At 37.0% G+C, this 26,295-nt stretch overlaps 1 pseudogene across 9 annotated transcripts in view; it reads left to right on the top strand.

Moving 5' to 3' along the window:
* The window catches only part of LOC115032127 (disks large homolog 2 pseudogene), a 195,704-nt pseudogene extending 170,724 nt beyond the window's left edge, over positions 1–24,980 (top strand). For all 9 annotated transcript variants that reach the window (XR_015048554.1, XR_015048550.1, XR_015048548.1 and 6 more), the window contains one exon: positions 24,265–24,980. The product of XR_015048554.1 is annotated as a disks large homolog 2 pseudogene, transcript variant X8 (transcript). The remainder of the gene's footprint in view (positions 1–24,264) is intronic.
* Positions 24,981–26,295: the final 1,315 nt, after the last annotated feature.

Genomic DNA, 26,295 nt, shown 5'->3' with positions numbered 1-26,295 from the left:
CAAGTTCAATGCTCCTCTTCTTTAATCACTGTTGTTATATGAACATAGAAACCACTCAACGTACACATGGAACCTGAGGTTTTCCAGCAGTGCATATATGTGTGTGTGTGTGTGTGTGTGTGTGTGTGTGTGTGTGTGTGTGTGTGTTTCTGATAAGGGAGGCAGAGATGGTATAATAATATTGTAATAAAAACAAATTGAACTTAAGTTTTCAAAAGTGCAGTGGCATCATTTTACTAGATAGTCATGTTTAAACTCAGCCTGGGCACATGGGGAAAATAGGCTAAAGGAAACCAGGGAGAAATAACAGTGGCTAGTCCAGGAACTACTGTTCTGATCCAAAGAGTTGATAATGGCTGTTTGGAACAGAGTGTACAAAGGGAAGCTTCAGACTGACTGATGCCTATTCTTTCTCTGAAGACTACAGGAATGCTGTTTACAGCCCTCCTTGCACTATAAACTCACATTCCCATTTTAGACTCTGCCTTTGTGACACAGAATAAATCTCATTCATCTCTTGTTTTCCATCTGGGTGTTAAGTACTTTATACATAGCAAGTAACCAAAGATTATTTGCTCAAAGTAAACAAAGTTACAATGTTCTCTGTGCACGGTCCTATTTTTATCTGTGGATATACATAATATATTTGGATATAATTTAATAAATAATTTGTTATGCTTCAAGCTTTATATTGTGTAAGATTTCTTTAAACTTGGCTTGATTTTTCTTTTCTCTTGTGCAACAGCCAAGGGTGAAGTTTTTAATCTCCTTTGAACTAAATCAGTGCAAACAAAGTTTAGAACAATTGTTAAGTGGGGAGTTTATATTTCTAACTATAACTAAAAAAAAAAAAAAAAAAAAAAAACCAATCCTACTAATTTTACTCTTAAAGATGGGGAGTTGGGGAAGAAATGGTAGGGACAGTATGTGAAACCTAAAACTAACAATTTTATACATCAAGGTTCTAATCTCTCAATTTCAACCTATTTCTTGGAATATGTTGAATATGTTGCTGGAATATGGAATATCTTCCCCAAGATATGGAAACTGCCATGAGAATCCTTATTGCTTTTGAGAGAAAGCTCTTCCAGTTTGACATCAAAGTCTTAAAGCTGGCATAAATCATTTGTGATTTTAAAAACAAAAACCATTTTGGGAAATCCTTGCCTGAGGTTGATGTATGGATGTGTCTAATGCATTGCTGGCAGGAAACCATGGCCATTACATATTGAGGAATGAGAAAGCTGAGAGGAGCAGAGATTCTATCTAATGATCTCTATCTCTGCACATGTGCCTTCTTTGTTGATTATAATTTCTGATCACATCTCCTATCCACCTTCCAGTAAAGATATCATCAACCCTGTAAGTTTCCTTTTCCCTCTATGATAAATATCAGTTTTTTGTGGCTTCATACATCACCCCCAAATTACATAAAGCTCATCCTTTTCCAAGGCACTCACATTTATTTTGTTCAAAATGTAGAGCTTAGATAAGTACACAAGTCATCAGAAATATTCATGAGATACTTAGCCTTCTGAAATGTACTCCAGAATAACATACCATCAGGATGTGAGCTAACTCTTGGTCAAACAGGAGAGGCAGGAAGAGAGCACTTACTAGATATTGGTATGAGGGAATTTGACCAGCAGCAGATGAAACCAACATCATAGAGAGACTAACATTAAATTAATTCATTACAGTTTTGCTTCCACTGCCTCCCAAACTCCTGTATTTCTAATCAGGAACACTTGCCAGTATGCTTTAAGAATAGATACTTCCTGTCCATTTAGTTACAGCAAAATGACTTACTACTTACATCTTAGACATTGCTTAGTAAAACTTTTCTGGCTAGGTTAACAATCTTTTTCATATTCAGTCTCAGAACAGGGTTTCTGTCTATGTATGTGCCTGCTAGAGTTTTTCATGTATTTTCTACTATTTATGGTGTTAACTACATTCACATAATTGGCAATTCTGAGTGATACTCCTCACATGAAAATTCAGTAATTGTCATTTGATATTTTCTTGATGAATATATCAATGAGTTGTATCTTGGATATCTTAGCAAGATAGATATAGTTTTATGATAGATAGAAAGATAGATAGATAGATAGATAGATAGATAGATAGATAGATAGATATAAAAATGACAAATAAAAACAGGTAGGTTGTGGGAAGAGATATATCTTCAACCAGCTGAAGTGAAGATGACTCAGTCCCACTTGGGAGAAAGCAATCACAAGTGGGGAGGGAGGGAGGGACCTGGGAGGGAAAGTGGATGTGGAGGCAAGAGGGGAACCTCATTTGGTATTGGGTGATGGAAAATAACTGAAGCTCTAAGGACCAGCAGAAAGAATGGAAACAGGCAACTGCAGGAGGTAGGAGGTTGAAGGTACCCTCCAGGATGCACCAGAGACCTGGGAGGTAAGAGACTCTCAGGATTCACAGGGAGGGACCTTAGAGGAAAGGCCCAACAGTAGAGAGAGGGAACTTATAGAGCCCACCTCCAGCAGGAAGATAGAGCATCAAATGAGAGGGGGCATCTCACAGTCACAACTCTGACCCATAATTGTTCCTGTCTGAAAGAATTACAGGGATGGAAATAGAGAGGAGCCTGAGGAAAAGAAGGTCCAGCGACAGGCCAAAAGTGGGGTCCAGCTCAAAGGGTCTGACACTGTCACTGAGGCTATGGAGCTCTCACAGAAAGGGACCTAGCATGACTGCACCCCTGAAGCCCCAACAAGCACCTGAAAGTATCAGAGGCCGATAGTTGCACCCAACCAATGGACAGAAGCAACTGACCCACGTAGTTGAATTAGCGAAAGGCTGAAAGAAGCTGAGGAGGAGGGTGACCGTGTAAGAGGACCAGCAGTCTCAATTAATTTGGTCCCTGGAGATCTCTCAAACACTGGACCACCAAACAGGCAGCATACACCAGCTGATATGAGACCACCAACACACACACAGTAAAAGACTGCTGGATATGTGTTCATTCAGAGTTGATACACCTAACCTTCAAGAGACTGGAGACAACAGGGAGTTTAGATGTTAGGTGAGGAGAATGTAGGGACATCCACATAGAGGAGACAGGGGGTTGGGGAGGAGGTATGGGATGTGGATCAGTAGGAGGGTGGATGGGGGCAGGAATAAAATATGGGGTGTAAAATATACAAATAAATTAATTAATTTTTAAAAGTATTGATTATTTTCAATAAAACATAAAAACAACACTCAAGCATCAAAAAAATGAAAGCTATAAATAGGTAGCTTATGGGGAGCGATATAACTTCAAACATTATCTTTTATTATTATTATTATTTTGGTTCTCTCTGTGCCGTATACAGTTGTAGTCATGCTTATGACATAGCACATGTATGGGTGTTAGAGGACAACTTTATGGGCTCTCTTGTTTTTCTTCCCCCTTATTAGGGATTCTGAAGCTCCAGCTCACGCTGTCAGTCCTGGAAGAAAAGTGGCTTTACTATCTTAGACACCTCAGCAGACTAAAATGTTTGATTAATTCGTTTTCTATCATATAGCTACTACAAAAGGAACTTCTACAATAAGCTAACACATTCTGAATATATATATATAATAATTATATACATAATACATAATGAAACTATATTAAGAACCACTTTCAGAAAAGCAGTAGAGGAATCTCCAAATTCTTGGTCATTAAACAAGCTATTTAAAAAATAATCAATTGATCAAAGATTAAAGCACCAAGAAATAAAAGCCTTAAACTTTATTATAATTTATGAAATTAAACATCTATTTACTTTATTTATAATATATATATATATTATATATATATAATATCATATCATACATATGTATGCATATACAAACCATATCATATATATATGGTTTGTATATTCTTATCCCAGGGAGAGCAAGGAGTGGCATTATTTGGAGGTGTGGCCTTTTTGGAATAGATGTGACCTTGTTGGAGTAGGTGTGTCACTGTGGGCTTGGGCTTTAAGACCCTTGTCCTAGCTTCCTAGAAATCAGTCTTCCACTAGCAGCCTTCAGATGAAGATGTAGAACTCCTCCTGCACCATGCCTGCCTGGATGCTGCCATGCTCCCACCTTGATGATAATGGACTGAACCTCTAAACCTGTAAGTCAGCCCAATTAAATGTTATCCTTTATAAGAGATTCCTTGGTCATGGTGTCTGTTCACAGCAGTAAGACCCTAAGACTTATATATATATATATATATATATATATATATATATATATATATATATGACTATATATATATATATATATATATGCATGCATATTACACATGTAATATCCAAAATTGGATTCACATATTGATAGAATGGGGGAGATGTTTTATATAGGTTTGTATGATATATAAGGCTATACCATAAAACAATAGTAATCACAATTTTAAAACTTGAAATTCATTCAAAATAGTAGCTGAACACAATGAAACTATATTAAGAACCACTTTCAGAAAAGCAGTAGGGGAATCTCCAAATTCTTGGTCATTAAACAAGCTATTTAAAAAATAATCAATTGATCAAAGATTAAAGCACCAAGAAATAAAAGCCTTAAACTTTATTATAATTTATGAAATTAAACATCTATTTACTTTATTTATTTGCTGATGGTGTTCACCCTGATGAGCATGGCTAGGTTAGAATACCTGGAGAATGAATTCTTCTTTTCTGCCACGTGGGTTCCAGGGATCAAACTGAGGCTGTCAGTGTTGGTGCTATGTACTTTAATCCACTAAGCTATCAGTCATCTTCCTAACTTAGGAATGCCATGTTAAAAGTACAGGAAATATAATTCTCCTTCTCTCTGACTGCTGTGAGGAATTTTGTCTTACGGACTGGTAAAGAGACTGTAGAAAAATCTTAGTGAGTCAAGCTCACATAAACCTACAACACTCTGCCTATAAGCTTGATGGGTGATTGGGGTGGGTACTAAGAAAACCAGGATGATGGTGGAGTTAGGGAAATTAAAGTGTTATTGGTGTGAGTTTTAGACAGAAAGGAAGATTCTATAAAAAAAAAACTGGCCTATAGGATACCTTCATTATATTGAGCAAAGTTTTGCATAAATATTATGCTTGACAGAAGACTTATAAGTAGCCTAAGCTGCAAGAGGTTTGTAGTTTTCATGATAAAGGGCATGCCATTTATATACATCTTCATGCACAAACACATGTCTTATGACTGCTTGTATGCAGACATACCATGGCAATTTGCAGAAAAAGCATGCAAAGTAAAAATAAAATATCTGATTCAGGATTAAAAGGAGTGTTTAAAGGTGCAGTCAAGTAGGTCACAATTGCTAAAGAAATGACAAATTGTTTATCATCCTACTATAGCTGGTATGCTTAGCAGGTGTTACAATAATCAACACTATTTTTAATGAACTCAGAAATTTAGAAATTCTAAATTGCAAGTTTGTTTCAAGGAAAACCAAAACTATAGATTTCTGAAAAGAGATCCCTGGGTGTCCTGCTCCTTTAAGGTAGCATAAGCTCTCATGGTCCTAAGGTAAAGTGGAGTCAGAGTTTAAGAAGATTCTGGCACATTTAATTGTGTGAAAGACATTGGCAATATTTAAGGGATATGGCTTTTGCAGGCTTGCAAAATGTAAGAATTATTGGGTCATGGAAACTTCTATTGAGAGTTCAAAGGTATCTGTGAGAGGCTAGCCTAGCGATTGCACTTACTAAAAGGTTGGAGTACTCACTGCATTCTCCCAAAACAGACTGTGTGCAGCCATGAGAGGGAATCAAGGTATAGGCAAAACTCCTAGAAGACAAAAATGGTAGGAAAATAGAATGCTTGCTATGGGAACCTGCAGACAGCATGTGAAGTCAACTCAAGATATTAACCACTGGGATTGCTTCCAGCATGGCCATAGGCAAGTGTTGCCTCTCTCCTCTAGGATCCTCCGTGAACCCATCACCCTGTGCCCCAAAGGATTGATACGGATATAAAAACTTCATAAATAAACACGTTAACCCAAGCATGATATTTAAAGAGCATAGTGGGAAGCAAGCTTATTAGATGGCATGCCAAGTTGAAGAGAAATAACAAAAACTCTTACAAACTATTTTGAATCACACATTAAAAGTAATATCCAAAACCCTTTTGAAAATGATTGTGAAAAGACCAAGTACATATTTCTTAAGGTATAGGTGGAAAATTAGTTCATTTTTGTGAACCACATTTAAGGGAAGATTCTAATTTTAATAATATTTTGTGTAATGACATTTTTCTTAGGTGAGTAAAGAAAAAGCAGCATGACTTTCAAACGTCTTCTTGGATATTAAAAAGCCCTACAAGATAGAAAGATCAAACACTTACACCATGGGAAACAGTAGCAGAGGGAGAAAATCTATTGCCCATGATTTTAAACCTAATAGAAAAATATAAAAGAACTGTCATTTGAAAAAGTAATTATATTAATTACTACTAATTATTAATTATTAGTAGTAACAGTGTTGAGAACAGAATCTAGAATTTCACAAATGCTAGACACATATTCTACCACTAAATTATATTAGTCTAGAAAGTAAAACATTTTAAATTAACTGTATTTGGTCATTCTTTCTTACAAGTATATGAAAGCATCATATTATACCCCATATATGCATAGATTATTATTTATTAATTAAAGTTCGAATGTTTATAAGGTGGTTAAATGGTTCAGAGATGCAGTGATTGATATAGGAGGAAAACCTTCTAATATCCTATGATCCATTAAAATTACTTCAGTTTATCAAAAATTAATGATGACTGTTTTAATATGGTTAGTCAATAGGAATTTAAAATTTTTTTCAAAGTAGATGGTAATATGTTGCAGGAAATATTTTTAAAAAGTGGCACCACCCTGTGTTATACTTAGCTACTCTCTGCCCATGGTCTCACCACCTCTGCCTCTAGGCTAGCCCTGCAGTGACAGATCATAGTTCTTCTGCTGCTGCGGATTCTGCTCTCATTCCCAGATATTTGTGGGCAGTGGTTCCAAATCCCAGTAACCCGGTAAAATCAAAACTCTAGATGGCTTGTCATTTTTAAGTCAGATTTATATCAGTAAATTCTCACCCCTCAAACCGTCCACACAATTTACTCAGAGCCAATTGATATTGATATAAACTGCCCACCTAGATAAGACAAATTGTCCTGTAATTATCCATCCCTTATAAGATATTCATAACTACCTGTGGCTATTTAAAGTCATGTGGAATCTGGGTCATCTTGTTCTTTGTCTATCTTCCTTCCCTCCTCTGTCCTCTCTCTGCCTCTGTCTCTGAAACTTCTAGCTCCACCTTCTTTTTCCCTGTCCAATTACAGGCTTTCTGTTGCACTAACAATTAAATTAATAGGGGGAGGGGGGCTCTGCTACAGTAATATGCTGTAGTTACACATTCTATGGAAGTATTCAAATGTGACCTAGACTCCGTAAAGATATACAATTGTATGCCTTAGAAATAGCAAGTAAAAATAAAAGAAATTGACATAAGTAAATAAATTATATGTGTCCATAGACTAGCACTAAAATAATGTTTCAATATGGTCTAAATACAAAGGTGTCTATGTAAAAAGTTGTTTCTGGAAAGCAACAGATCAATAATAAACTAAAACAACATCGTATATAAGCAGTCCTCTGAATATAATTGATGATGTTCTTGAATCCCAAGTGGTGTGTCTTTAATAGGTTTGTTGTGTATTACTGATTCTAAGATTATACGATAAAGACTCAAGAAGTAATATTATTTTATATTTACCTAAAATTATACCTAAGATGTGACTGTGTATAAACATACATCCTAAAGGAAGCTAAACCATTTGGACTGACAGTTATCACTACAAGAATTTAACAGACTTAAGAAAAACCCCAGTAACAAGCAGAGGAACCTGTCTTTCAAATGGTTGCCTAGGGTAATCCAAGTTACTACCAAGACAATGTGCATTATTCATACTGTCCTTGATTGCCTCTCGGGTTAAGGGTTGGCTCCTATTGATAAAGACACTGCACACTTAGGACACATATCCACTGAGTTGAGCTTAATACGATCTGAAAGCCACTTTCCTGCAGTCTAGCTTCCCTAATTCCAGAAAATGCTATACAAGCTACTAAGGCAGGAAAGCAATTAGCCACCTATACCCAGATGCAGTTCCTGTGAACCACAAAAACTGCAGCATAGCAAGACATGCGTAAAGGCATAGTAAGTCACACTTGCATAAATGTGGGACCAACAGCTTTATAATTTGGATGTAAAGCCCATTCCATAGGAAAGAAATGTCACCTGATCCTAGAAAGTAAGCCAGCTTCCCATGACCATTGAGGTTATAGAGTCTATAGACCTTAGAAAAGAAAGTAAATTAGAATAACAATATTTTAATATTTATTTTATATTTTTATTAGATATTTTCTTTATTTACATTTCAAATGTTACTCCCTTTCCTAATTTCCCCTCTGAAAATCCCCTACCTCCTCCCCCTCCCCCTGATCACCAACTCACCCACTCCAGCTTCCAGGCATTCCCCTACACTGGGGCATAGAACCTTCATAAGACCAAGGGCCTTTCCTCCCATTGATGACCAACTAAGCCACCCTCTGCTCCATATGTACCTAGAGCCATGAGTCACACCATGTGTTTTCTTTGATTGGTGATTTACACCCAGGGAGCTCTAGAGAGTATTGGTTAGTTCATATTGTTGCTCCTCCTATGGGGATACAAACCCCTTCAGCTAGCTCCCTGGGTAATTTCTCTAGCTCTTTCACTGGAAACCCTGTACTTGGCCTGATGGATGACTGTGAGCATCCACTTCTGTATTTGTCAGGCCCTGGCAAGAACCTCTCAGGAGACAGTTTTTCAGGCTCCTGTCAGCAAGCTCTTGCTAGCATCTGTAATAGTGTCTGGGTTTGGTGGTTCTTTGTGGATGGATCCCCAGGTGGGGCAGTCTCTGGTTGGTCATCCTGTCAATCTCTGCTCCAAATCTTGTCTCTGTAACTCCGTCCATGTGTTCCCCCTTCTAAGAAGCATTGAAATATCACACTTTGGTCTTCCTTCTTCTTGAGATTCTCAGGATTTGCAAATTGTATCTTTGATATTTCAAGCTTCTGGGCTAATATCCACTTATCAGTGAGTGTATATCATGTGTGTTCTTTTGTGATTGGGCTACCTCAATCAGGATGATATTCTCCAGATCCATCCATTTGTCTAAGAATTTAATAAATTCATTATTTTTAATAGCTGTGTAGTTCTCCACTGTGTAAATTTACCACATATTCTGTATCCATTCCTCTGTTGAGGAATCTCAGTTCTTTCCAGCTTCTGGCTATTATAAATAAGGCTGCTATGAACATAGTGGAGCATGTGTCCTTATTACATGTTGGAGCATCTTCTGGGTATATGCCCAGTAGTGGTATAGCTGGGTGCTCAGGTAATACTATGTCCAATTTTCTGAGGAACAAACAGGCTGATTTCCAGAGTAGTTGTACCAACTTGCAATCACAGCAGCAATGGAGGAGAGTTACTCTTTCTCCACATCTTTACCAGCATCTGCTGTCACCTGAGTTTTTGATATTAGCCATTCTGACTGGTGTAAGGTAGAATCTCAGGGTTGTTTTGATTTGCATTTCCCTGATGACTAAGGATGTTGAACATTCTTTTAGTTGCTTCTCAGCCATTTGGTATTTCTCAGTTGAGAACTCTTTGTTTAGCTCTGTACCCCAAGTTTAAAAGGTTTACTTGGTTTTCTGGAGTCTAACTTCTTGAGTTTTTGTATATATTGTATATTAGCCCTCTATGGGATTTAGGGTTGGTAAAGATCTTTTCCCAATATGTTGGTTGCCTTTTTGTCTTATTGACGGTGTTCTCTGCCTTACAGAAACTGCAGTTTTATGAGGTCCCATTTGTTGATTCTTGATCTTAAAGCACAAGCCATTGATGTACTGTTCAGGATTTTTTCCATGTGCCCATATGTTTGAGACTCTTTCCCAACTCCTCCTTTATAAGTTTCAATATCTCTGCTTTTATGTGGAGTTCCTTAATCCACTTGGACTTGAGCTTTGTACAAGGAGGAAGGGATGCACCAATTCACATTCTTCTACATATAATTGGCAGTTGAGCCATCACCAATTTTTGAAAATGCTGTCTTTTTTCCACTGGATGGTTTTAGCACCTTTGTCAAAGATCAAGTGACCATAGATATATGGGTTCATTTCTGGGTCTTCAATTCTATTTCATTGATCCACCTGTCTGCTGCTGTACTAGTAACATGCAGTTTTGATCACAATTGCTCTGTAGTACAGCTTGAGGTCAGGGATGGTGATTCCACGAGAGGTTCTTTTATTGTTGAGAATAGTTTTTGCTATCCTAGGCTTTTTGTTATTCCAGATGAATTTGCAAATTGCCCTTTCTAACTCTGTGAAGAATTGAGTTGGAATTTTGATGGGGATTGCATTGAATCTGTAGATTGCTTTCTCAAGATAGCCATTTTGACTATATTGATCCTGCCAATCCATGAACATGGGAGATCTTTCCATCTTCTGAGATTTTCTTTGATGTCTTTCTTCAGAGACTTGAAGTTCTTATTATACAGATCCTTTACTTCCTTAGTTAGAGTCACATTAAGGTATTTTATATTATTTGTGACTATTGCCATCTACTCCTCTTGGGTAAATTTGCTTCCTTTTGTTCTACAACTTTTAGGTGTGCTGTTAATAGTGTATGCTCTCTCCAGTTTCTATCTGAAGGCACTCAGAACTATGAATTTTGCTTTTAGGACTGCCTTCATAGTGTCCCATAATTTTGGGTATGTTGTGGCTTCATTTTCATTAAACTCTTTAAACTCTCTTAAAGTTTTTAATTTCTTTCTTTCTTTCTTTCTTTCTTTCTTTCTTTCTTTCTTTCTTTCTTTCTTTCTTTCTTTCTTTCTTTCTTTCCTTTCTTTCTTTCTTTCTTTCTTTCTTTCTTTCTTTCTTTCTTTCTTTCTTTCTTTCTTTCTTTCTTTCTTTCTTATTTGACCAAGATATCATTAAGAAGAGTGTTGTTCAGTTTCCACACGAATTCATCTTGGTAAACTTTACCTTTGATGACTATGAAGTATCCCTCCTTGTCTTTTTGGATAACTTAAAGATGAAAATTGTTTTTATTTGATATTAGAATGGCTGCTCCAGCTTGTTTTTTGGGACCATTTGCTTGGAAAATTGATTTCCAGCCTTTTACTCCTAGGTAGTGTCTGTCTTTGTCCCTGAGGTGGGTTTTCCATATGCAGCAAAATGCTGGGTCCTGTTTACATAGCCAGTCTGTTAGTCAATGTCTTTTTATTGGGGAATTGAGTCCATTGATATTAAGAGTTTTTAAGGAAAAGAAATGGTCACTTCCTGTTATTTTTGTTGTTAGAGTTGGGATTCTATTCGTATGACTATCTTCTTTTAGGTTTGTTGAAAGATTATTTTCTTGCTTTTCCTAGGGCATAATTTCTGTCCGTGTGTTGGAATTTTCCATTTATTATCTTTTGAAGGGCTGGATTGTGGAAAGATATTGTGTAAATTTGGTTTGTCTTGGAATACTTCTCCATCTATGGTAATTGAGAGTGTTGCTGGTCATAGTAGCCTGGGCTGGCATTTGTGTTTTCTTAGAGTCTGTATGACATCTGTCCAGGATCTTCTGGCTTTCATAGTCTCTGGTGAGAAGTCTGGTGTAATTCTAATAGGCCTGTCTTTATATGTTAATTGACTTTTCCCCTTACTGCTTTTAATATTCTTTGTTTAGTGCATTTGGTGTTTTGATTATTATGTGTCTGGAGAAATTTTTTTTCTGGTCCAGTCTATTTGGTGTTCTATAGGCTTCTTGTATGTTCATGGGCATCTCGTTGTTTAGGTTTGGGAAGTTTTTCTTCTATAATTTTTCTGAAGATACATACTGGCCCTTTAATTTGAAAATCTTTATTCACATCTATTATCCTTAGTTTTGGTCTTCTCATTGTGTCCTGGATTTCCTGAATGTTTTGACTTAGGATCTTTTTGCATTTTTGCATTTTCATTTTCTTTGGTTTCTATGGCTCCTGATTTCTTTCCTAGGATTTCTATTTCCAGAGTTGTCTCTCTTTGTGATTTCTTTATTATTTCTACTTCCATTTTTAGATCCTGGATGTTTTTGTTCAATTCCTTCACCTGTTTGGTTGTATTTTCCTGTAATTCGTTAAGGGACTTTTGTGTTTCTTCAGTAAGAGCTTCTACCTGTTTACCTGAGTTCTCCTGTAGTTCTTTAAACGATTTATTAATGTTCATCTTAAAATCCTCTACCAGCATCATGAGATATGGTTTTAAATCCAAATTTTGATTTTCCGGTGTGTTGGCATATCCAGGACTCACTGTGGTTGGAGTGCTGGGTTCTGGTGATGGTGAGTGGTCTTGGTTTCTCTTAGTAAGATTCTTGCATTTGCCTTTCGCCATCTGGTAATCTCTGGAGTTAGATGTTCTTGCTGTCTCTGGCTGGAGCTTGTTCCTTCTGTGAGTCTGTAAGCCTGGGTAAGCATTCCTGGTAGACCAGCCATCTCCTAACAAGACCAGTGCACAGAGAGCTGTGGAACAGCCCCACATTCTGGCTGCAGATATAGGCCTGTAAGACCCTGTCCCAGCTGCTCTGCTGCTTCTATGTCCTGTGCGCTCCTGAGTAACACAACAACATTCTAAGTCGACCTTATAGCTGCTACTACCCTTCATTTGACAAACCTTTCTTTACAGAGAATTAAGACTATCATAGAAAGAAAGAAAACACACACACACACACACACACACACCAGAATACAATTTAGAGATCAACAGATTCCAGGAAGCCAAGCCCCAGTAAATACATCTACAACACCGCACTTGCATCTATGTCTCAGAGAGCAACACAGCAGAGGATTGAAAGATTGTTAAGAGTCTGATGAGAATACCAAGGAGTCTGATGTGAAACAGTCTTTCCAGAAATGGCTATGTAAACAAGACTGCAACAATTCTGATATCAATGGTCATATTAACATGAAAGGGGGGGTGTGCTGTGGTATCACAGATTTAGATAAACAAGTCAATGACCACATGAATAAAAGAAAATTAAGTGTCTCATGGATAAAGTCCTTATTATTATGCTGTACAGAATGGTCAGTCTTGAAACCATATACACGCCAACAACAAAGAAGGATATCAGCAGGGTATTTTATGTATATTTGTATATAGTATACAATGAATATACATACAGATTGTGTGTGTAGTGATAATAATTAAAGAAACAGAGACCATTAACTTGAGAATGAGGAATGGAGGAGGTTCAAGGGAGACTAACTGGGAGAGGTTGGAGAAAGGAAAATAGGGAGGAAGTGATGCAAATCTATCAATTGAAACATGAAAAGGAAAAAAAAGAGTAAGAATGTGATTCCTTTCTGCACTCCTTTTTTACCTTGAGAATATTTTTCTTATTCAGCTTCACACATCAAGTTCCATTAGAGCGACTGTTGCTTGAGATAATTTTTATAACTATAAAGGAACATAATGAGACTTTGAGTGAGTAATGAAATAACAATCTTGGTAGAATAAGATGCTATGGTTAAAAAGTGAAAACTTTCAATATAATAAAAAATGCAGACACAATGCAAAATATCATTTTAATAGTAAAGCAGTCAATACTGATAAATGCATAATGCAAAGCAGACCCTAATGTTTGCTCCTTTCCCCTACTGTATCCACCATTTACTGAGATAGCTGAGCTCCACTGGCCCCCTAGCGGTGATGGTCCAGATTATAGATTCCTGCTCTCTGAGGGTATAAAAAGGAATTTTATTTCAGAAGCACTAAAGTGAAACATTTTCCTGTAAATGCCAAACTCCAGAAATATATTTTTAAATCTCCGTGTGGGAAGCAAGTAGAATTTTCCTCAGCCAATGTGGGGTTTCTTCTTGTACCCCTCAATAAAAGATATGTCAAAGGAAGATGACAAATTGGGATCGCACATGGTACATCATAATAACTCAGTACTTTTGCCACGTTGGATTTTGCAAAAGGTTGCAGATGACTCATAGCATGAAGTTCTGCAAGCCTTGCTATGTAGCTTGCTACTGCACCTTAATTTTGGATGGAGCCCCCTCTTCAACAAACCCTTTTTCCTGGAGCTCTGATGTCTTTTTCAAAGGTGCTGGTACAGAGATATACTGAATTCAATGAAGTTTCACACTAAAGTGTGTTTATATGTCCCTTTGACATTACCCCTGCTTAGCAAGCTTTTATTTCCCTTTGTTAGTGAGGAAATCCTCCTAGACCCAACATTAAGTGCAATTATAAAAAAAAATACATTCCACAGAGCCTACTGTTTATCAGTTATAACTCACAGAAAACAGTATTTTCCAAAGAAGATGCCTTAAGAAAGAAGACAGCACAAGGGGTGGACTCTCTGGTAACTCTCTGGTGCTAATGTGCATCTTGAGCTAATTTTCATGAGCTGGTGCCCAATCATCCCCTAATGAATCATGAACATTCATAAGAATTTTAAACTATTGTTTTAAAAACAATACTAAAATCTAAATAATTTATTCTCTAAAAGAGCAACCTATGATATTATGCTAATGGAAAATAATATTTAATCAATTAGATATGTAACTAAATGATTACTTGGGAGACCTGAATACACTCTGGTAGAAGATGAATGGGAAAGGAGAGAGTTAGCACATGTCTTCTCTGATGCACTGTCTCCCAACCAGGGCATCATTGGCTCACAATGAACAATGTATGTAAAGGAAGAAGTGGGGAGAGGGAAGAGGGAGAAAAGGAGGGAGAGAGGGTATAGACAGAGGAAAGGAAGGTGTTGACTTTTCTGGCTTTTATCTTGTCTTTTCATATGCAATATTACCCTTAAGTAAAGAATATTTCTTTCCATTAATTTAGAGATACTAAAGTATATATTTTCCCTTTTCCTTTTATTTTTTATGAAGAAACATATAGATTGATTGTCAACATTAAAGATCCACAGAGTTGTAAAACTCAAATACCCTACCATGTAATTATTGCAAGGACATTTCTGATATTGTGTAAATACACTGAAAAGCCATGGTAATTATTATGTATCATTATAAAACTAAATGTCATTTGACACTTGTAGATGAACTAGTCTCACTGTATAGTCATAGTGATAGAGGATTGGTCCTTACATTTCATTTAGTCTGTTTTTCAGGTACTTGTCTGTGCAAACTCAAATGTTTAGGTATGTGCTGAAAGTTCTGGTTTTATAATATTTATGGTCTCTTGACCTCAGAAAATTTAAGGAATATATGACGTGCACATGCATGCAACATATAAAAATCACAAATGCATATATATGTTATTTATATACATAGGCATATTCAAACAGCCATATATAATTTAAGTTCACAGTACTAATATTTCCCCAGTACTTATATAATCTAGAAATATTACTAATTTTGAAAAGAGAGAAATGAAAAATACAAACTATATTATATTTAAAAAGCTAACTAAGAGCTCTTTAAAATGTTTCTCTTTTACAATGTAATATAACTATGCTATAAAAATTATACTAGCCCTCTAAATACTTATTAAAATCATCAATGTCAACTATCTATGTATCTATTCAGGGCTATGATTAAACACAATCTTTTTTTTTATATACTTTCTTTGTCTTAGAAATCTTTTTTATTGGATATTTTATGAATTTACATTTCAAATCTTCTCTATTTCCAGGTTTCCCCTCCAGAATTCCCTCTCACCCATCCCTCTCCCCCTGCTTCTATAAGGATGCTCCCCTTTACATCCACCCACTCCCAGCTCACTGCCCTAGCATTCCCCTACAGTGGGGAATCTAGCCTTCACAGGACCAAGGGCTTCTCCTCCTATTGATGCCAGATAATGCCATCCTCTGCTACATATATAGCTGGAACCATGTCTCCCTCCATGTGTACTCTTTGGTTGGGTATAGTCCCTGGGAGCTCTAGGGAGTCTGGTTGGTTGATATTGTTATTCTTCCTATGGGGTTGCAAATTCCTTCAGCCCCTTCAGTCCTTTCACTAACTCCACCATTGGGGAGCCAGGTCTAAGTTCAATGGTTGGATACATGCATTCACCTCTGTAAATTTCAGGGTCTGGCATAGCCTCTCAGGAGACAGATACATCAGGCTCCTGTCAGCAAGCACTTCTTGGCATCTGCAATAGTGTCTGGGTTTAGTGTTTGTAAATGGAGTGGATCCCCAGGTGGGGCAGTCTCTGTATATTTCCTTTAGACAGGAGCCCTTTTGGGGTAAGAATTTGGAGATGAGAGAGTGCCCCCATCCTCCAACCAGGGGCCTTGCCTAACCTCTGGGTATGGTCTTTTCAGGTTCACCCTTCCTTTTGCTAGGCATTTCAGCTAGTCTCATCCCTGTTGGGTCCTGGTTGCCTCTTGCTTTCCTGCCATCTGTGACTTGCTGATGGCTACACCCAGTTCCCCATCCCCCATTGCTACACACAGCTGTTCAAATTCCTGACCCTCTGTATATCATCCCCATCTCCTCTCATACCCGATCTTGCCCCATTGTCCCCCTTGCCCCCTCCCCCTCCTCTTTTACTCCCAAGTCCCTCCCACCCATTGCCTCCCATGAGTATTTTCTTCCCCCTTCTTAGGAGGACTGAAGCATCCACATTTTGGTCTTCCTTCTTCTTGAGCTTCATATTCTGTGAGTTTTATCTTGGGTATTCAGAGCTTTTGGGCTAATATCCACTTGTCAGTGAGTGTATACTATGTATGTTCTTTTGTGACTGAGTTCCCTCACTTAGGATATTTTTCTAGTTCCATCCATTTGCCTAAGAATTTCATGAAGTTATTGTTTTTAATAGCTAAGTAATACTCCATTGTGTAAATGTACCACATTTTCTGTATTCATTCCTCTGTTGAAGAACATCTGGATTCTTTCCACCTTCTGACTATTATAAATAAGGCTGCTATGAACATAGTGGAGCATGTGTCCTAATTATATGGAGCATCTTCTGGGTATATGCTTAGTAGGGGTATAGCTGGGTCCTCAGGTAGTAGTATGTCCAATTTTCTGAGGAAGCGACAGATTGATTTCCAGAGGGGTTGTACCAGCTTGCAATCCCACTAGCACTGGAGGAGTGTTCTTCTTTCTCCACATCTTTACCAGCATCTGTTGTCATCTGAGTTTTTGATCTTAGCCATTCTGACTGGTGTGAGGTGGAATCTCAGGGTTGTTCTCATTTGCATTTCCCTGATAACTAAGAATGTTAAACATTTCTTTAGGTGCTTCTCAGCCATTTGATATTTCTCAGTTGGGAATTCTTTGTTTAGCTCTGTACCCAATTTTAATATGGTTATTTGGTTCTCTGAGGTCTAACTTGAGTTCTTTGTATATATTGGATATTAGCCCTCTATGGGATGTAACATTGGTGAAGGTCTTTTCCCAATGGATACATCATGGAAACAGAAATTAAGAGAGACACATTGAAACTAACAGAAGTTTTGAACTGAACCAAATGGATTTAGCATACATACATATATATGTATATATCTAATAATATATATAAGTATATATATATATATGTATATATATATATATACATATATATATATATATACGAGACAGAGAGAGAGAGAGAGAGTACATTTCATCCTAAAACAAAACAACATACCTTTTTCTCAGCACATCATGGCACCTTCTCCAAAACTGACCATATAATCAGTCACAAAACAGGCCTCAACAGATACAAGAAGATTGAAGTAATCTCATGCATCCAATCAGATCACCATGGAATAATGCTGGTCTTCAATAACAACAACAAAAAAACCAACCAAACAAACAAACAAAACAAACAAACAAACAAAAAACAGAAAAAAATAACAAAACAACCCCCCCAAAAAACCCAGAAACCCCACATACACATGGAAGCTCTACTCAATAATAACTTGTTATAGAAAGAAATAAAGTAAGAAATTGAAGACTTTTTAGAATTTAGTGAAAATGAAGGCACATCCTACCCAAATTGATGGGACACCTTGAAAGTAGTGCTAGGAAGAAAATTCATAGCTCTGAGTGCCTCCAAAAAGTAATTGGGGAGAGCATACACTAGCAGCTTGACAGCATACCTGAAAGTTCTAGAACAAAACGAAGCAAATTCACCCAAGAAGAATAGACAACAGGAAATAATCAAACTCAGGGCTGAAATCAACCAAGTGGAAACAAAAAGAACTATAGGAAGAATCAACAAAACCAAGAGGTTGTTTTTTTTTTTTTTGAGAATATCAACAAAATAGATAAACCCTTAGCCATACTAACAAGAGGGCACAGAGACAGTATCTAAATTAACAAAATCAGAAATAAAAAGGGAGATATGACAACAGAAACTGAGGAAATTCAAAATTTCATCAAAAATGCCTCTACTCAGCAGAACTGGAAAATCTGGATGAAATGTACAATTTTCTAGATAAACACAATCTTACTGGTGCATAAAACATTTTAAAAGGACAGTAATTCATTGTGCTTCAATATGAAATTTTAAGTGAACATTTTAATCTAACATTCTACTACTTTGGCTTGCAAGTTTCCAAGAATGTCTTACAGGGTCATGGTTGTTACTGGCTAAGGTGGGAGAGTCAAACTTACATCAATAGACTCTTTGCATTGTTACACAGTATCTTAGTTCCCTTATTCCAAATACTATGTGTCTGTGAATCAATTTACCCAACTGTAAAGTTGTATTCAAATCCCAGCATTGCTTTTTAGGCAATAGTGACTGACTCATTTGTTGAACACTAGAACAATGACTGACAACTATCCAAATTATTAGAGGAGACAGAATATGCCAAGTTCTTCCTGACAGAAGGATGTACATTATAACTGAGGGCTAATGATTATTATTACTGCTGTTACTGCCGTGATTTATACAAAGGAAGAATGAGTCTGGACATGATGGAGTGTGGTACAAAGGAGAGTAGGAAGGGGAAAGGCCATGAGAAAAGAGGGCAAGCCAATGATTATTTACATTATGAATGGTTTTCTTGACAAATTAAGTGCATGGAATGATGAATTAATTCCTCATTTTATTTTTGACCATTTTGGGTCACAGATGATAACATTTGTTTGATTCATGGATAAAATTAGTTTTATTCTCTAAAGAAGTTTTATCATAAGTATAAATATAGATAAATGATTGATGAGAAATTAAAATTTTCACAGTTTCATACGCTTGGATAAGAATGTCAAAAAGATGTTTGAAAAATGAATTATAATTACCAGCTTTTAAAATAAAGCAAAATGTCTTTGTGGAAAAGACATAAAGATGAAGATGCACCATCCTGACTCTTTGTTTTATTTTTTTTCATCAGACTGCAATCTGAATACACCCTATCATGGATTGATTTTAAGGTAGCTCCTGACTCCTCTATTTCAGAAATCAGAGACATGCAATGCTGTGCAGTATTCCATGATGTTCTCCACATTCACAGGGAATGAGCTCAATAGAAACTTGAGATTCTGCAAACCTGTATTCAAGTCTCAGCATCATGTTTCCCGTTATTTTGACCAACACAGGAGATTCAGTAATTGAGAACATTTCAGGATAAACTAAGCAAAGGTGAATGTAATTAAAATCATATAATCATTCTCAAGGTGAGCCATCTTTAGGAGGACTCTCAGGTCTGGAGGAAAAAACATGAACCATAAGGATCAAGGCCATAACCTAACAAACAGAAGATGCATGAAGTGGCTGCTTGCAATGTCACTTTCATTAAAATAGTTACATGAAAATCAGTTAATAACAGTTTTTGAAACTAAAATTATACCCAAACGAACTAGTTGAGAATTGAGTGAAACTGATAGCAATCTAAAGGTTCTACATGAATTAGCGGAGCTACGTGGTAGATCTTCCTACCTAAATGTTTTTAAGAATTTAATTCTACCAGCACCTGACCAATACAGATGCCAACTCACAGCCAACCATTGGACTGAGCCCAGGAACCCCAAGGGAAAAGTTAGGAGAAGGACTGAAAGAGCTGAAGGGGGTTGCAACCACATAGGAAGAACAATATCAACTAACTGGACCACTCAGAGCACCCAGAGACTAAACCATCAACCAAAGAGTATACATGAAGGGATCCATGTCTCCAGAGATGTAGCAGAAGGTTGCCTTCTCTGCCATCAATGGGAGGAGAGGCCTTTGGTCCTGTGGAGGCTTGATGTCCCAGCACAGGGGCATTCTAGATTGATGAGAGAGGAGTGACTGAGTGGTTGGAAAAACACCCTTATAGAGGCAAAAGGAAGGGAAGAGAAGAGGGATGGGATGTGGGGCTTGTGGAGGGGTAAACAACTGGGAAGGATAATATCATTTGAAATGTAAATGATTAAAATTATTATTTAAAAATGAATTTAGTGAATGAATCATTTGTGGATCTGTAAAAATGTCATCAGCAGAGTCTATTTATTACTTATTCTTCTAATAATTATTTTAATTCCTCTAATCCTTTCATAATAATTAACAATTTTTGCACACAGACAATGGAAACCTACATCAGAGAAAGACAAATACACACCACATTTTCTATAAACAGAGCTGTTATGCATTACTATCTATGTCTGCACACACTAAATTGTCTGAAGTTACATTAAAACAATTCCCAATTTGAAATGGTAACTGTGTCAGAGACTTCAATACAGTTGGCAAGTAAAAGACATGTTTTAAATTATCATCCTTCTCTTGTATTTAAAGTGTTTCCCTTTGTGGAAAGAGTTTAACATTTTACAATAATAGAACTTACCACAAATTGAGAATTTTAGAAACTTTGAATCCAAAGTGGTGTTAGATTTATTTGATCTAGTCAGAAGGTAAATGTGTCCACTAGTAGCTAGACAAACACATTTGAGTGGAAAAACACAGACAAATGGGGAGCTGCAGAGACAAGACGGTTCAGATGCTAAAACCTTTGCTTACTCTTTCGGGAGACCCAGGTTGAATTCCCAGTACCCATGTGGTAACTCACAGTCCTCTGTAACTCCACTCCCAAAGAGTTAAATGCTCCCCCTCCTGCCTCTGTGGGCACTGATTGCAATGGAAAAAAGATATACATGAAGGCTCCAAACCCATCCATGGGAAGGCATATTTAATTCTTTTAAAAAGCAGAAAAAAAATCATAAAATGATTCTGAAAGGGTTAGTGGCTAGGACTTTTCATCCATTACACATGAAGGGTGAAGTTCTGTCTGCAGTTTTAGTCCATGCTCCTTCTCTGTGAATTCATTTTTGCTATGTGACTCTCGAGTTGCTTCCATAAAGCTTCCATTCTTCTGTGGAGGATCAACAGCTTTGTGTGATTTGATTTGATCAGTTGCACAATAGTCAATTTTTATAAGAGTTTGCACCTTTCCACCTTCCTTTTGACTCCTCTACCATGTCCTAGAGAGAACATGTTCATAGATGGTCATAGAAGATGGATAAGAGACACATGGAGAAGCCCTGACGGTAAAACCTAACATTCAACTGATTCACACTTGTGTTCATCAGTGCCATTTGCATTCTTGGATTGTTCAATAGAGAGGAAGTGGTTATGTGGTGTGTGGAGTAGGAATATGGCTCCATGGGCTCACTCTTGATATGCAAGCACAGCATGCATACACTCACACTGACACACACACACACACACACACACACACACGCTCACGCATGTGTGTGTGCTTACTCATGGAAAAACATAAACTCACACACAAGTACTGACTCATACACCCCACAATTATTCACATATTGCCATGTACACTATTCACACACAAACTATTCAAATGTATCCACACATATACTCACAGACTCATACACATACTCATTTGAACACACACACATGCACTTACAGAAACACATAGAATCACACACACTACACTTATTCACACACAGCCACATATACTACTCACACCCAAACTATTCACACACAGACATTCACACAAACTCAAACACAAACTCGTTTGCCCATACACTCATTTATAAAGCACACACACACACACACACACACACACACACACACACACACACACCACAAACAGATACATCTCGAAATCAGAGACAGCTTGCCAGAGTTGGTTCTCTCTCTTTTCAGCATATGGGTCCCAGATATTGAAACCAAGTCATTAAACTTGGCAGCAAGCACCTTTACTCACTGAACCATCTCGCCATCCTTCAACAGGTATTAATGTGATCACAGGTGCAAGCCATCTGCTGACCAAGTTACCTGCAGATACTTTGTAAAACCGGGAATGGTTCAGCCTGCTTATAAAAACCTCATTTACCAATGGAAGCTTAGGCTTCTATGCTTCCATACAGAATCTTAGTACTACAATGACTACAAACAGTTTCCCCCCTGACCTCACATCATATCTCCATTATCCTTTGATGTCTGCCTCTTGGGTCAGTAGCATCTTATCTTTCCACTGAGTTTGCCACATAGATAGAACAGCTGATTCATAATGGAGAGTACTCATCATTCAATAAAAGAGGGATTTGTAAAAGGGCCAAAGGGATGACTCTTTGCCCATCAGAGCCACGTGGCAATCAGGACACAGGACCAATGGCTAACTTTTCTGTGCCGATTGAACTTGAAGTCACTGTCCTCTCGTGTGTGCTTTTAGGAAGGTCAATGAACAGTCTTCAGGTCTTCATTGATGTTCACATGCTCAATCAGTTCTCCAGGCAGAATTCTCTCCAAATATAATCATCACAATATGTGAAATTCACTTTGCTATTTACAGATACTCATTTAACTAACTGTAAATGCTTCAGTATGTGGCACGTTTTCAATGAATAGTTTCTGAAATTGTAAAATTTAATTTGTAAATGTTAAGTGTTCATCATCAAAGGTACAGAAATAAAAATAATTTTTTCAAATAAGGTTTATAAAATTTAGCACCATCTTCTATTTGTTTTAAATAGGATGTTATACATTCTTTTTTGCTTATTATTTGGCCTTAGTTAAATTTCATTTCTATATATGGTTTCTTAAATATGTACTTAGGATCATTAAGTTACATGACATTATATTGTATTTTATATTTTTAAATGTCTTATTGTTTTGTGCTATCTTCATTTAACATTATTTCTGTCTTCCTTCTTTTTTTTCACTGTGTGTGTGTGTGTGTGTGTGTGTGTGTGTGTGTGTTGGGAGGCTCAGATTGTGCCACATGCTGTCCTGAAATTCAGCGTGTTTCTTAGACTGGTCTCCAACGTATGAATCTTCTCCTGCCTTGGCCTACTAATCAATTATCTCCTTGTTGAAGAATGTGACAACCTTTCACTTCCTTATTTTCCTTACTGATTATTGTGTTTAACCCAAAGTATATCATAAATTAATATTTTACTGACTGAACAGAAAAAAATCAGTGGAACTAGTTTTATATGATTAGAAATCAGTGAAAAAACAATCACGATGTAAAAAATAAATATTTAAAACTGTATTAATATTTGTTCAAACAAAAAAAATCCCCTGACAGATATTTATTCATAAAATACAGTGATATTGCCAAAGTTGACTCAAGGTCAACCCTGAAGCACAGGACATGCAAGGAATCCTAGAAAAGCATTGCTGCCCTTAGTTCCCATCCTGAAGCTTCAAGACAAGTAGCAGTGATCCTAACAGTCTAGGACACACTTCTCAAGTTGGAGCAAAGACCAGGACTGGAAGCAGGGTCTCCCACTTGCTAAGCTCATGCTCTGCCCCACAGCTATAGCCTCAGTGTCCTCTGTTTGAATCTAATTTAACTGACCTAGGACAGCTTGCTGGTGACTCCGTGTTAGACTAAACCTATAGCATCCTGTAATAATACTCTGACAAAGTTTCTATGTCTTAAATGAAATAGACACTTGCTTTTGGACCACATGCTTAGAAAAATAAAATAGGAGATTAATTAAAAGAATCAGAAATTCTAACAAAGTAGCTTGAAAATTATTGGATGGACCCATTGCTAAGTGGCTTTATTCATAATACTTGGTGTGGAGGCATTGCACTCCATTTCTAATGTCAGATAAAAAGCACTCTCTTCATTGCCTCACTGCAGAGGGCTAGCAGCCCGTTATCACACAGTTACAACTGTGCGATAACTAGACACCAGAGTTTTATGAAGATGGAGGGAATTTTGAATGGTTCAAGGAGAGAGCACAAGAAAACTTAACCCTCAACTGTGCATTTCCTGTGTTTTGAAGCAGGAACTGTAGCTGTCACGGTGGCTGGTCATTTGTCAACTGTAATTTTCCTTTCTTTTCTTCTCAGGAGGACAAGACGATCTCATTCTTTCCTATGAACCTGTCACGAGGCAGGAAAAAAACTACACCCGGCCAGTGATTATCCTGGGCCCCATGAAGGATCGAATCAATGATGACTTGATATCTGAATTTCCTGATAAATTTGGCTCCTGTGTGCCTCATACTACGAGGCCAAAGCGTGACTACGAAGTCGACGGCAGAGACTATCACTTTGTCATTTCTAGAGAACAAATGGAGAAAGATATCCAAGAGCACAAATTCATAGAAGCTGGCCAGTACAATGACAATTTATACGGAACCAGTGTGCAGTCTGTGAGATTTGTAGCAGAAAGGGGCAAGCACTGTATACTTGATGTATCAGGAAATGCTATTAAACGGTTACAAGTCACCCAGCTCTATCCCATTGCCATCTTCATAAAGCCCAAGTCTCTGGAACCTCTGATGGAGATGAATAAGCTTCTGACAGAGGAACAAGCCAAGAAAACTTATGACCGGGCAATTAAACTAGAACAAGAATTTGGAGAATATTTTACAGCTATTGTCCAAGGAGATACCTTAGAAGATATTTACAACCAATGCAAGCTTGTTATTGAAGAGCAGTCTGGACCTTTCATCTGGATTCCCTCAAAGGAGAAGTTATAAATTAGCTACTGCACCTCTGACAACGACAGAAGAGCATTTAGAAGAACAAAATATATATAATCTAACAAAAATAAAATAAAATAAAATACAGTGATATCTAAATAGTCTGCTTATTGTCCCTTTCAGGTGAGAGTATAAAAGTGAAAACCTAATTATCATGGACATTTACCTGGAAATTCAAACTCAAAATATATAATATACATCTTTTGCTTCTTTCCTAGTCAGACACAAGCTGTAAGTATTACTTCTATCACTTTTTTTTTTTTTTTTTTTTTTTAGTTTTTCAAGACAGGGTTTCTCTGTGTAGCCCTGGCTGTCCTGGAACTCACTCTGTACACCGCCCAGCTCTTCTATCACTTTTTAGGACTGTAAAGTAGGAAATAGATTCCTTTGAATATACTTTTCACTCAGCCAGTGTTTACCTATTGTTTTGCTCTTTCATGTTTCTTCCTCTGATTTCACCATGAATCAGGAAGATGACATGCACAGTAGATGTATTGATGCTACAGATCATAGTAAGATCCTGAAACTAGCTGCTCCTGTCAAAGTCTACCCACTGCTTGTCTGAAACACTCATTCCTCTTATCAGCTAAAGATACCTGCTCTTCATTACCAAAGCCACGCTTTGCTCAATACATGGGGTCTAACATGTTAAGAATGGGCTTTCAGGTCTGGTATCAGTTCTAATATCCAACACATTATGAACATGAAGTAACTTTGTTTATAGAGCTGGAGTCTAGTAAACAATTTTTAATTTCCCACACAGTCAATCTACTATGTGACTATACTGTTTCCCTTTGTATATATTTTTTAAATTTCTGATTTCAAAATACCATTATATAAATCAGTGCTTGAAAATATACACACATACCCCTGTGTGGCTTTCTCTTTATTGTTTTTTATGTATGTCTTGTTTGTTATTCCTAATTATGAATTCTTCAAGGGAAGACTTCTATTTAGTCTCCAAACATCTCTAAGTTTGGGAGTAAAATTGAAAGAATGAGAATATATACTTGAGGATTGATTGACAGGATGGCTTAGTTAGTAAGGAACACTTGTCATCAAGCCTTAGGACCTGAGCCAAATCCTTGGAACCTATATGAGGAAGGAGGAAATTAAACCTAATTACCCTAAGCTTTCTTTTGACCAAACACATCATAAATATTACATGCAATTTACATAGAATAGATAGATAGATAGATAGATAGATAGATAGATAGATAGATAGATAGATAGACAGACATAGATAGATAGATAGATAGATAGATAGATAGATAGATAGATAGATAATATGGTTGATACAATGAATTTAATAAAATAAACTTATAAACTCAGTGTTCAAAGGTTTAACCTTGGGAAACAATTAGAGATGGTGGATATTTTGGCAAGGAAGCCA

Source organism: Mus caroli, unplaced genomic scaffold (assembly GCF_978045245.1).
Source record: "Mus caroli unplaced genomic scaffold, Mus_caroli_1 scaffold_9, whole genome shotgun sequence".
Lineage (NCBI taxonomy): Eukaryota > Metazoa > Chordata > Mammalia > Rodentia > Muridae > Mus > Mus caroli.
This window is presented reverse-complemented; position numbering and strand designations above follow the sequence as displayed.